Source organism: Ranitomeya imitator, chromosome 6, assembly GCF_032444005.1.
Source record: "Ranitomeya imitator isolate aRanImi1 chromosome 6, aRanImi1.pri, whole genome shotgun sequence".
NCBI lineage: Eukaryota > Metazoa > Chordata > Amphibia > Anura > Dendrobatidae > Ranitomeya > Ranitomeya imitator.
In genome coordinates this window covers 188,651,742-188,665,239 of record NC_091287.1, presented here as the reverse complement: position 1 = coordinate 188,665,239, position 13,498 = coordinate 188,651,742, and the positions used below count along the sequence as shown (strand labels likewise).

At 43.4% G+C, this 13,498-nt stretch overlaps 1 long non-coding RNA gene across 2 annotated transcripts in view; it reads left to right on the top strand.

The window, feature by feature from the left end:
* Positions 1–13,498, top strand: part of LOC138642306 (uncharacterized) — a 301,712-nt gene that overhangs the window by 38,580 nt on the left and 249,634 nt on the right. For both annotated transcript variants that reach the window (XR_011314020.1, XR_011314019.1), the window contains exon 2: positions 4,353–4,509. This is a non-coding gene — a long non-coding RNA (uncharacterized lncRNA). The remainder of the gene's footprint in view (positions 1–4,352; positions 4,510–13,498) is intronic.

Below are 13,498 nucleotides of genomic sequence, written 5' to 3'. Positions count from 1 at the left end.
CAAACTTTTGGTCTGTACTGTAGCTAGTATAAAACTTTGTATAAAAATTGTTATATGAAAATATATAGTATACAAAATGCAAACTCTTCTGTAACCTAAAGCTACAGCTTTGAAATATGGAAATATTCGTTATTTTTAGTGCGATGGCTGTCATCGTCTTATGACATCATAGTTAGGACCTTTGTGGTGATCAATTTTTGGAAAACTTTTAATATGTTTTTCCCCATATATAATAGTAATAAAAAAAATCATAAAACGCTTTCTTGGAATTTGTTCCGGGTCAAACCTTATTTTGACTGGACTACTGTGAGTATATAGATCTCAGCGCATACATCAATAGGCTCCATTACTGTTTGCTGCTGCCTATTTTATATATACCTAGCTACAGGTATCCATGGCTAGGATTTTTTTTTTTGCATCTTAGGCTGTGTTCACACGTTGCGGTTTTTTCGCGGTTTTTTCGCGGTTTTTCCCGATAAAAACGCTATAAAACCGCAAAAAAAACGCATACAATAAGCATCCCATCATTTAGAATGAATTCTGCATGTTTTGTGCACATGATGCGTTTTTTTCCGCATAAAAAACGCATACCGCACAAAATCCGGACATGCTCTATCTTTTTGTGTTTTTTTTGCGGATTTCCCACTCCAAAATGCATTGGGAAGTGTCCAGAAAAAACTGCGGCAAAAACGCGTCAAAACCGCGGCAAAAACGCGTCAAAACCGCGGCAAAATCGCAGCAAAAACGCATGCGGTTTTCTTGCGGATTTCATGCAGAAAATGTCCGGAATTCTCAGGAATTTTCTGCATGAATTCCTGAACGTGTGCACATAGCCTTATACTTGCTAATTTTATTACAAAGCAATCCATAGCCCCATTTTTTTCTACATTTATTTGCTTGGTCACACTGCAGACTACAGCCAGGTCATTTTTTTGTGTGCCAGGCATCAGATGTGAGTGCGAAGAAAATTCTGGCCTTTTTTTTTTTTGGTACTATCTAATATTTTGTATTGTCTTACAACATTTTTGGACACCATTTTGCTGACCAAAATATCTAGCTGGGCCAAAAATATTTAGCTACAGTTCTTATATTTATCACTGTGATTTGTACGCCACACACATCGCATATCATTGTGCTAAATATTTTACAATTTTAGTACTCCAATTTTTTTTGGTGTCATAGCCTACTTATTGACACAATTTTGGTGGCCAAAAAAAAATCCAGACCACATATTGAAACAGTCTGTTATCTCCGTCAGACGCCTGGTCTATCTGTGGTCTCCAAATCATTGCTTTTCAGGCATACATTCTAATTTTTTGTCTGTCTGCTACCCTTGGTCTATACAGTAAGTAGTGGTTAAAAAAATCCAGGCCACATATTGAAACATTCTGTTATCTCACTCAGATGCCTGGTCTATCTGTGGTGTCCAAATCCTTGCTTTTCAGGCATACAGTGCCTTGCGAAAGTATTCAGCCCCCTGGAACTTTTCAACCTTTTCCCACATATCATGCTTCAAACATAAAGATACCAAATGTAAATTTTTGGTGAAGAATCAACAACAAATGGAACACAATTGTGAAGTTGAAAAAAATGTATTGGTTATTTTAAATTTTTGTGGAAATTCAAAAACTGAAAAGTGGGGCGTTCAATATTATTCGGCCCCTTTACTTTCAGTGCAGCAAACTCACTCCAGAAGCTCATTGTGGATCTCTGAATGATCCAGTGTTGCCCTAAATGCCTAATGATGATAAATATAATCCATCTGTGTGTAATCAAGTCTCCATATAAATGCACCTGCTGTGTGATAGTCTCAGGGTTCTGTTTGAAGCTGTTTGAGAGCATCATAAAGACCAAGGTACACAACAGGCAAGTCTGTGATACTGTTGTGGAGAAGTTAAAGCCGGATTTGGATACAAAATGATTTCCAAAACTTTAAACATCCCAAGGAGCACTGTGCAAGCAATCATATTGAAATGGAAGGAGTATCATACCACTGCAAATCTACCAAGACTCGGTAGAGTCTTCTCAAACAAGGAGATGACTGATCAGAGATGCAACCAAGAGGCCCATGATCACTCTGGATGAACTGCAGAGATCTACAACTGAGGTGGGACAGTCTGTCCATAGGACAACAATCAGTCGTACACTGCACAAATCTGGCGTATGGAAGAGTGGCAAGAAGAAAGCCATTTCTCAAAGATATCCATAAAAAGTTGTTTAAAGTTTGCAATAAGCCACCTGGGAGACACATCAAACATGTGGAAGAAGGTGCTCTGGTCAAATGAACCAAAATCAAACTTTTTCGCAACAATGTCAAACGATACGTTTGGCATAAGGGCAACACAGCTCATCACCCTGAGCACACCATCCCCACTGTCAAACATGGTGGTGACAGCATAATGGTTTGGGCCTGCTTTTCTTCAGCAGGGACAGGGAAGATGGTTAAAATTGATTGGAAGTTGGATAGAGCCAAATACAGGACCATTCTTGAAGAAAACCTGTTAGAGTCTGCAAAAGACCTGAGACTGGGACGGAGATTTGTCTTCCAACAATACAATGATCCCAAACATAAAGCAAAATCTACAATGGAATGGTCCAGAAATATACATATCCAAATGTTATAATGGCCAAGTCAAAGTCCAGACCTCAATCCGATCGAGAATCTTTGGAAAGAGCTGAAAACTGCTGTCCACAAACAATCTCCATCAAACCTCACTGAGCTCGAGCTGTTTGCCAAGGAAGAATGGGCAAGAATTTCAGTCTCTCGATGTACAAAACTGATAGAGACATACCCCAAGTGACATGCAGCTGTAATCGCAGCAAAAGGTGGCACAACAAAGTATTACGTTAAAGGGGCCGAAAAATATTGGACTCCCCACTTTTCAGTTTTTGAATTTCCACAAAAATTTAAAATAACCAATACATTTTGTTCAACTTCACAACTGTGTTCCACTTGTTGTTGATTCTTCACCAAAAATTTACATTTGTTATATTTATGTTTGAAGCATGATATGTGGGAAAAGGTTGAAAAGTTCCAGGGGCCAAATACTTTCGCAAGGCACTGTACATTCCATTATTTTTCTGTCTGCTAACCTTATGGTTAAAAAAAGTTAAAAAAAATCCAGGGTACATATTGAAACAGTATTATCTCAGTCAGACGCCCGGTCTATCTGTAGTCTCCAAATACTTGCTCTTCAGGCATACATTCCACTTTTGTGTCAACTACCCTTGGTCTGTACAGTATTTTGTTTTAAAAAAAATCCAGGCCACATATTGAAGCAGTCTTATCTCAGTCAGATGCCCGGTCTATCTGTGGTCTCCAAATACTTGCTTTTCAGGCATACATTGCACTTTTTTGGCGTTGTGTTAGGCCGGCGTCATACTAGCGAGTTTTACGGACATATGAGAGGCGCAGAAAATATGGATTGCACACGGTACAATGATTCTCTATGTCCCACCTCCTATCTGCCTTTTTTTACGGATCCGTATTATACGGTCTTCTGTGGCCATAGAAAATCGCACCATGCTACATTTGTCACCGTATTGCGCAAAAAAAGCCAATGAAAGTCTATGGGGGTGCAAAAAATACGGATTACACACGGACCAGTAGTGTGACTTGCGAGAAATACGCCAGACATCTCCAGACATCTCCAGGTGACAGGAATTGTGCCAAGCCCTCAATCAGGAAGCTCAGACATGCTAATTAGCTGAAAAAGCCACACACACATCCCGGAAGTCTGGTGCTTGCCTCCACGGAGTTCCAAGCAGCATGGCCAGCATAATCAACGTAGATATGCTCCTCATCCTGGTCCAAGAAATGCCTGAGATCTGGGACCAGCGTGATCCAAACTATGCCAACCGGGCCAGGAAAGAGGAAGCTTGGAGGACCATCTGTGGGATCCTATTCCCAGATTATGCACAACGCCCACGTGCGGAGCAGACACAACTTTGTAAGTGCACTCATGTTTTGACATTAATTCACCTTTAAAAATGCTTTACCTACATGATTGCAGGAAGAATATTTTTGGTCTTAGTATGGTATTTGTTGCCATTTTTATGCAAAAACAAAGATGATTAACATGAGAAAGGGTTTACGTATATAGCTAATATAGATGTTGCGTTGGGTAACATTTTTGTATACGCAAATCTGGTACAGAGGGGTGTGGAACCTGTCCTTGTGTTGTTTTTTTTTCATGTGTATTTTTTTTATATTTTTTAAGCAATTGTAACTTTATGAAAATCATTTAAGAAGGCATTTTATTATCATCGTTCAAATATGATCTATCAATGCAAACTGTTTTAAGCAATGTGCAGAATGATGTTAAAAAAAATTTGTTACCATGTCATTGCAGTGGATGATGTTATGACACGATGGCACAGCATCAGGGACCAGTACCGGCGGAAAAGGCAGCAACGGGCAAGAAGTGGGTCAGCAGCACCAAACAAAAAAAGGAAGTACATATAATACAATCGACTTTCCTTTTTGGGTGCCAGTATGGCTCTAAGACAGTAAGTAACAAGAACACAACACATTTTTTTTGTTATTATTATTAATCTTATTTTTTATTGTTCTAGCGCCATTTATTTCATGGCGCTTTACATGTAAGGAGGGGTAAACATATTCAAAAAAATATTATTTTAAAATAAAAAAAAAACAACAACCTGGTACTGGAGGTGAGAGGACCCTGCCCGCAAAGCCTCACAAGCTACAACAAGGAATGGGTGAGAATACAGTAGGCTAGGGGAGAGCTGTTCATGCAGTGGTTTGGTCGATCGGTGGTTACTGCAGGTTATATGCTTGTCGGAAGAGGTTGGTCTTCATGCTCTTTTTGAAGCTTTCAATGGTAGGCGAGAGTCTGATGTGTTGTGGTAGTGGTTTCCACAGTAGAGGTGATACACGAGATAAATCTTGTATACGATTGTGGGAATAAGAAATAAGAGGGGAGTACAGAAGGAGATCTTGTGAGGATCTGAGGTTGCGTGCAGGTAATTACCGAGAGACGAGGTCACACATGTATAATAAACATGTTAGAAAATGGGTCAAATATTTATTTGGTGTATTCTTTAAATTTTTTTCATAACAAAACTCAATCCAACCTCACTGAGAGGGAGACCGGGTGGGACTCGGAGGTTGTGATCGATCCAGTTGCTGTTGACGAAGAGGTGGCACGCCCATCTTTCACTTCCACATCCTCCATCCTTCCTGTAACATCGGCTTCTGCCTCACAAGAGACTGCACCAAGTTTACAAGATGCAGCACCATCAACATCAGCAGCACCTCCTGCTCCTGTAAGCCAGGAAGAGCATGGACACAGCAGCAGCCCTAGTCTCCCACTGGTGTCCTCCCCACAGGCATCTGGGGTTTTACGCAGAGGCCGCAGAAGGAGAGAGCTGCAAGCCACAAGGAGGGATGTTGATGGTGGGGTCCTCAATTATTTGGCCAGGGCAGCCACGGATGATGGAGAGGAAGCCTTTGCTCGAAGCATGGCCCGGTACCTTCGTCCCCTTCCCCGTGAGGTGAGGCTACATGTGAGAGGGTGTATTCAAATCCTGATTGATTTAAGCACCCCTCCAAATAACCCCTATGATGTTTTTGAATTTCTTGAGAGAAGGCAGCTTTCACAAACTAACCTCTTGCGCCTTCAAATAACCCAACAGGTGCATGGTCAATCAAGATTTGAAGCACCTCCTCCACGTATGCCTACACCTCAACCTCTCCCAACCCAAAATCAACAAAGGCCAGCACTGTACGAAATGGCAGCCTACAACCCACCTTTCCAATATGGGCACTTTTCCAGACCCAGTGCTGTAGGCTGGTCCTAACCTGGGTTTGGACAACATGGCCATTTTGGGGGTGGGTATGAGTCCAGCCAATATGTCCGTCAGCATGAGGGCCAGAGACAAATACCTTATGGCCAATACACAACTGGCCAATATGAACAAGGCCTGTATTTGGCTCAGCAACCCACAGCATCCACACAGGGTGAAGGACAATTGGCCCAACAAAGGCCCCCTGAACAGGAGCCAGAGCTGCCGCCATCACCACCGCCAACTTACAGGAATCTGTAAGCCAAAGTGTTTTTGGTTTCCTTTGTTACGCATAACCATGTTTTTGGTAATTTTGTGCTGTATGTGCACTTTGTTGTTTTGTTTTTCTAAAAAAAAAAAAATATATATATATTATAACCATCTGAAAAAAATATGGTTACAAGTTTACAACAAAGGGCTCTTGCTCTAAGTAAAAAATGTCAAAAGCCAATTGATGTTTGTGGACCAATCATTATTACATCACACACATATGCTCTGTTCATAATCATCTGGTAATTAAGGAAATACAACACACAGAGTACTGTTTCTGTAGACAAAACTATTTTATGCTGATAATATATATTGAGAATAAGAAAATCACAACTGAGAAACAGCATAATCTTGCCAGTGAGTAGCACCCTGAGGAGAATCAAAATAATTTGTCAAAATATCTTTCACTTTGATTCCAGAAAGGGGACGGCGCGGAGGAGGACCATGTGGTGTAGGGCTACTCACATTGGGCAACATTTCTTCACCAAGAACAGCTGACAGGCAATCATGAAGTCTAGTAAAATTGTGCAAACCAACACAAGCCTTAATCACTTCATTAACAGTAGCCTCACTCAGCTGAATGGCAGACTAGAGGAGACGCCATCTGGCACACAGAATCCCAAAGGCACACTCCACCAGTCTACGTGCCCTGGAAAGCCTCAAATTAAAAACACGCCACCGGTGATCCAGGTTGCGCCTGGGATAAGGCTTCATGACATTCCTTGTCAATTGGAAGGCCTCATCTCCCATAAGAACATATGGCACTGCTTCAGCATTGGAGCCTGGGAGTTGTAGTGGTGGGAGGTCTAACTGGTTTTCACTTAGCCATGGACCCATAATGGACGAATTAAAGACCCTTGAGTCTCCTGTTTGCCCATAGACCCCAATGTCTACAATTATAAACCTGTAGTTACTGTCAACTACAGCTAACAGAACTACAGAGAAAAACTGCTTATAATTGTAGAATTAGGACCAGAGTTCGGCGGCTTACGCACCCTGATATGTTTCCCATACAGGGCTCCAATGCAGTGTGGGAAGTCACAGGTGTCATTGAACCCACGGGCTATTTTTAGCCAATCAGCCATTTTAGGCTCAGGCATAACAAGTTCATGGAGTTTGTCCCATATTTCAATACATGTGGAACGCACAATGCCAGAAATGGTGGAGTGACCAATGAGAAACTCCAGGTTTAGTCCCGCATAAGACAAGCCAGTTGACAGGAAGCTGAAAGGACACAAAAAACATATTAGTTAGGTAACAATAGTTTAGAGAACACATGATAAAGTGCAAGTATGTTGGTTAATAAAAAAAACAGGAATATATATGTTAAAAATCGATCTGTACCTAGTGTACATAAGTAGAACATTAAAAATAGATATTTTTAGTGTGGTTTGATCCTAAGGAAAACATATATTTAGAAATAGCTGATAGCAAACAACCATGAAAAATAAAACATCATCAACATACATTATGTGAGGATGTTGAATACATACCGTAAGGTAAGGAGAAGACGCTCCTCTGCGGATATGCTTTTTCGCATCCTGGTGTCCTGATACGTGAGGCCTGGACGTACTGTCTCCAACAAGATATCAAATGTTGGTATTGTAATTCGACAGTATAGGTAGAACTTATCAGGATGTGCCCACAGAGCTGTATAGAGCCTCAGAAAATGGCCTTTAGTGAGGCGTTGAGTCAAAAGAGGATGCACCCACATTCTTCTTCTCCTTCGCGGATCTACAATGACAGGGTATGGCTGGCTAAACCGACGCGACAAGACCCAGTTAAACAAAACCCGCTGAGTTGGGGTGAAGTGCAGTAGGTCGGACATGGTGCAAACGTTACCACAACACACCAACAGATGCACAACCACAAAATGGCCATATGGGAGGGTGCCACCTGTTGTAGAGGCCTTAAATAGGGTTTATGAGGCTTATTTAAATTAATTACAGCCTCCAAAACCGTTAAATGTCCATTTTGGCAGGTTGCGTGAAAAAAACGCATTACGGATGTCATACGGATTACATACGCAACATTACATGCACAAAATACGCGACCACACCTTGCCTACGGATTACATACAGATGAACATTTCGGGAGTTTTTCTGCGTATTACGGCCGTAAAATACGCACCGTATTTACCTACGCTGAGTGTGACGCCGGCCTTAGCCTACTTCATGACAGTAATTTTGTTTTCAAAAAATAAAAAAGGCCACATATTGAACATTGTGGTTTTTCTGTCAGATGCCTCCTCTATCTGTGTTTTAAAAATTGTTACATTTGAGGGCTCCTTTGAACTGGTTTTGGTGTGTCTTACTCTAGTTAATAATAAAATTTGTTAAAAACAAAATAAAAAAATTACCAACATTCCATTGAATTAAAAGTGTGTTTTTCGTCACACTGATCACATATAAGTTTTCTCAAAATTAATCAATTTGTATTGAACTTTTAAAAATTTCAGTAGTCCATTTAAAATGGGCAAGGCAAGAGGCAAGGGATGGGGAAGTGGACGTGATGCTAATGGTACATACAGAGGACATGGCCGTGGCCAAGCTGTAAGTGGGCCACTGCAAAGACCCACATCTTCTCGTTCGACCATCCTGTCCCAGTTTCTAGGGGACCGGAGCATACCACTATTGAAGCCAGAGCAGTGTGAAATGGTTGTTTGTTGGATAGTGGATAATGCTTCCAGTCACTTAGTCACCACCACGTCTTCCACACGGCCAAGTTTGAGTAGCCGTGAGTGTGGACCCCATATTACTCAATCTGATCCTCCTTCCTCCCACCATGCCGAGTGCCTTGAGACAACTGATCCCACACTTGGACACTCCGAAGAGCTGTTCACTTTTCCCTTTAAAGATTCCAGACTCTTGGCCGGTCAGCTTAAAGTGGGGAAAGATGAAATTGCGATGCCCAAAGATTTGAGCAGTCACGGTGACATGAAGGCGATGGTGGGAAAGTGTCACAAGAGGTGGATGATGATGAGACACAATTGTCAGAAAGTCAGGAGGAGGAGCAGGGTGCGGATGTGGAAGATGAGGTGGTGGATGACATAGTAACTGACCCAACCTGGCAGGAGGACATGCCGAGCGAGGACAGCAGCACACAGGGGGAGGGAGGCATAGCACCCCAACAGGCAGGAAGAAGCAGTGTGATGGCGGCTGCAGACAGAAGTTGTGCATCCGTTCCCCTTAACATCAACATGACAGAAGTTGCCATTCCAACTGTTAGATTTTCCAGAGTCTGGTTATTTTTTAAAGACTCTGACGATAACCCCGAACAGGCCATTTGCAGCATCTGCCATGCCCACATCAGCAGGGGTAGCAAAACTACTAGCCTGACCACCACCAGCATGATCAGGCATATGGCAGCAAAGCACCCAACTTTGTGGGCCAAACCCCAGGTTCCTGGAACACTGTCTGCAGGTGACATAACTGCTTCTTCCACTGTTTTACGTAGAAGCCAATCCCCAGTCCACGGTGCATGGAAGATGCCTCATGCTCTGCAAATGTTGCCCACAGTCAACCAGCACCATCATCAAGCTCGTCTACGTCCTTGTCCCAGCGCAGCCTTCAGCTGTCTATACCCCAGTCATTGGAACGCAAGCTGAAATATGCAGCCAACGCCCCACAGGCCACAGTACCAAATTCTCACATTTCTCATCTGCTTGCGCTCGAAATGTTGCCTTTTAGGCTTGTTCAGACTGAACCTTTCCACAACCTGATGGTGGCAGTCGTACCAAGGTACTTGGTCCCCAGTCGCCACTATTTCTCCCGGTGTGCTGAACCGGCATTACATCAGCACGTGTCCCACATTACCCGTGCCCTCAACAATGCTGTTACTGGGAAAGTCCACCTAACCACGGACATGTGAACAAGTGCTTGTGGGCAGGGATGGTACATCTCACTGATTGCACACTCGGTTAACATATTGGAAGCCAGGACCCAGTCGGAACTTGGGATGGAACACATCCGATGCTGAGGATTGCGGGCACTACGTCAATCAGGATTGCCCACAGTCTACAACTCCTGCATCTCCTCCTCTTCATCCTCCATCTCTGAAATGAGCACATCAGTCAGAAGCTGGAAACACTGCAACAGGCTGTGCTGAAGCTAATCTGCTTAGGTGACAAACCGCACAATGCTGAAGCATTGTAGAGTTGAAGCTAATCTGCTTAGGTGACAAACCGCACAATGCTGAAGAGTTGTAGAGCTGAAAGAACAGTCAGATTTTTGGATGACACCGCTGAACCTACAGCCAGGCATGGTCTTGTGTGACAATGGCCGGAACCTGGTGGCGGCTTGGAGGCAAGGTGAGGTCACACACATATTTTGCCTGGCTCATGTGCTTAACCTCATCATTCAATGTTTTCTCAAAAGCTATCCGGAGCTGCCGGATCTGCTAGTGAATGTATGCCGCCTGTCTGCCCATTTTAGAAAGTCAGCTACAGCTTTAGCCGCCCTTGCCGTGCTTCAGCAGCGTTTGCATCTTCCAGCGCATCGACTGGTATGTGATGTCCCCACGTGTTGGAAGTCTACACGGCATATGTTGGAAAGGATTTGTGAGCAGAAGAGGGCAGTTGTTGACTACCAGCATCAACAAGGCCGTAGTTATTCAGTTCAGACTCCACACATAAGACCTCAGGAGTGGATATGGATGTCAGACATATCTACGATTCTCAAAAACTTTGAAGACTGCACCAAGATGGTGAGCGGCGAAGATGCCATAATTAGGATCACCATCCCACTTCTCTGCATTCGGCAAACCTCTCTGCTCACAAATAAAGAGGATGCATTGCAGGCGGAGCAAGAGGATATTGAGCAAGGAACCATACAGGGTGATTACACTCATTCCAGCCTCATTTCGTCCCAACGTGGATTGGTAGACAATGAGGAGGAGGAGGAGGAAGAACAAGAGCTACTTCCTTGGGCTATAGACGGTACTACAGACACAGCTGTCATACCGTCTGTTCAGCGTGGATGGCCTGAGGACAGGGGGGAGAAGGAAGACAGCTTGGTCAGTCGTCCTGTTGGTGAGGATACGGAAGTCTTTCCTGTTAGCAGTCTGGCACACATGGCTGACTTTATGCTGCGCTGTGTTTCCCTTGACCTTCGCATTCTTAAAATTTTTGGTGACACTGGTGATACTGGTTGGTGACACTTCTAGACCCACGCTACAAGGAGAACTTTCAATCTCTTCTTCCTGAGGTAGACAGGTGTACTAAGATGGTACAGTAGCAGAGGGCCCTTGTAGCGGAATTAACCAAAAAAATTCCCATCTGAGAACGCTGGCAGCAGACGTTAGAGCTTGTTGTACAACCAAAGAGTAAATGCGAGAGAGACAGAAGTACAATCCAGCACAGGCAGGGGAACAATGGCAAAGTTCTGGGACAGTTTTCTCAGACCCTTCCATCGAGCCGGCACAGAGGCAAGGGGTGGTGTAACAAAAAGTGCAATGTTTGGGAAGATGCTGAGGGAGCACCTTGCTGATCGTACAAATGTCCTCCGTGATTCCTCTGTGTCTTTTAATTATTGGGTATCCAAGCTGGACACGTGGTATGAACTGGCTCTGGAGGTCCTGGCCTGCCCTGCTGCTAGTGTTCTGTCAGAGCAGGTTTTTAGTGCTGCTGGTGGAATTATAACTGATTAGCGCATCCGTCTGTCAACTAAAAATGCTGACAGGCTGACTCTTATAAAAATGAGCAATGGCTGGATTGGGCAAGTCTTCTGTACGCCACCGAATGAAAACAGCGAAACATAACCTCAAATATATTGTCTTTTTTGTGGAGGTGTATTCTCATGCGCCTCTTCACAACCACACGTGGGTATACGCTTCCTGATTTGGTCTATTTGGTGTTATCCTCCTCCTTATCCTCATCATCCACAACCACTTGAACACGAGAGTGAACGTATTCCGTGATGCGAAAGTCACTCAATTTTTGTGCAAGTGTGTTTTTATGATGCCTGTTACTAATTTGAAACCAAAAAAATGTTACTCCCCCAGGGGGAAATGTTTGTCAGCCCATGCACTTAGTGTATGGGCATTCCAAGTCTAGGAGACCCGCTCCTTTACATTGGGCCTAGTTTTTAATGAGGCCTCCCTCGCATCTCATTATTCTCCGCCACTAGAACACCAGGGTGATCGTGTTCTATTCTGCTACAGCCAGTCAATTTTTTGGCAAGGGTGTCACTGTCTATGATCCCCATAAAATATTTTTAAAACATGTATCCCCCATGGGGAAATGTTCGTCAGCCCATGCACTTAGTGTATGGGCATTACAAGTGTAGGGGACCCGCTCCTTTAAATTAGGCCTAGTTTTTAATGAAGCTTTCCATGTCTCATCATTCTCTGCCAATAGAACACCAGGGTGAACGTGTTCTATGCTGCTACAGCCAGTCAATTTTTTGGAAAGGGTGTCTATGATCCTCAAAAAATATTTTTGAAAAATGTACCCCCTATGGGGAAATGTTTGTCAGCCCATGCACTTAGTGTATGGCAATTCTGAGTCTAGGGGACCTGCTACTTTAAATTGGGCCTAGTTTTTAATTAGGCCTTCCTCCACATCTCATCATTCTCCACCACTAGAACACCAGAGTGAACGTGTTCTATGCTGCTACAGCCAGTAACTTTTTTGGGCAGGGATGTCTATGATCCCCATAAAATATTTTTGAGAAATGTACCCCCCATGGGGAAATGTTTGTCAGCCCATGCACTTAGTGTATGGTCATTACAAACCTAGGAGACCAGCTTCTTTGTAATAGGACAGTTTTTTTTAGGAGGTCCTCCTCCATGTTTCTTACAAGGGGGGATTGGGGTGCGTGCAAATTTGGGTCAAGGCGACCCTTGCAATCAATGCATAAGGAAACAGTATGGCAGGACCAACTGAAGAATGTGAAGTGGGTTTTCCTGTGGCCATCCAGTACCTGAGTTCAAAGCCTTATTGGGCTGCATATGACTTGGTAGCAGGGCAGGTCTTGCAGTCAATACATAAGAAAACAGTATGGGAGTACAAAAGGAATAATGTGAAGTGGATCTTCCTGTGGCCATCCAGTACCTGTGTTCAAAGGCTTGTTGGGGTGCATATGACTTGATAGCAGGGCAGGCCTTGCATTCAATGCAACATTTTTTCAGGAAGCCCTCCTGTACCTCTCGTGAAAGGGGTATTGGGGTGCGTCGTAATTCTTGGCAGCCCAGCCACTGACTGCATAGGCAATAACAGCATAGGAGTCCCACTGTTTAATAATGGCCCTTTAAGAATATTAATGCTGCCTGATGCCCCTTTAAAAATAGGCTTTTTGACTTTAAGAGTCCCTCCTTCATAAATGAAACAAGATGTGTCTCCTTATGTGTCACACACAACATGGCCAGCTAGGGTAGTTAAATGTTACAATGACATTTCTCAGCGAATGCATTTGTATTGGTT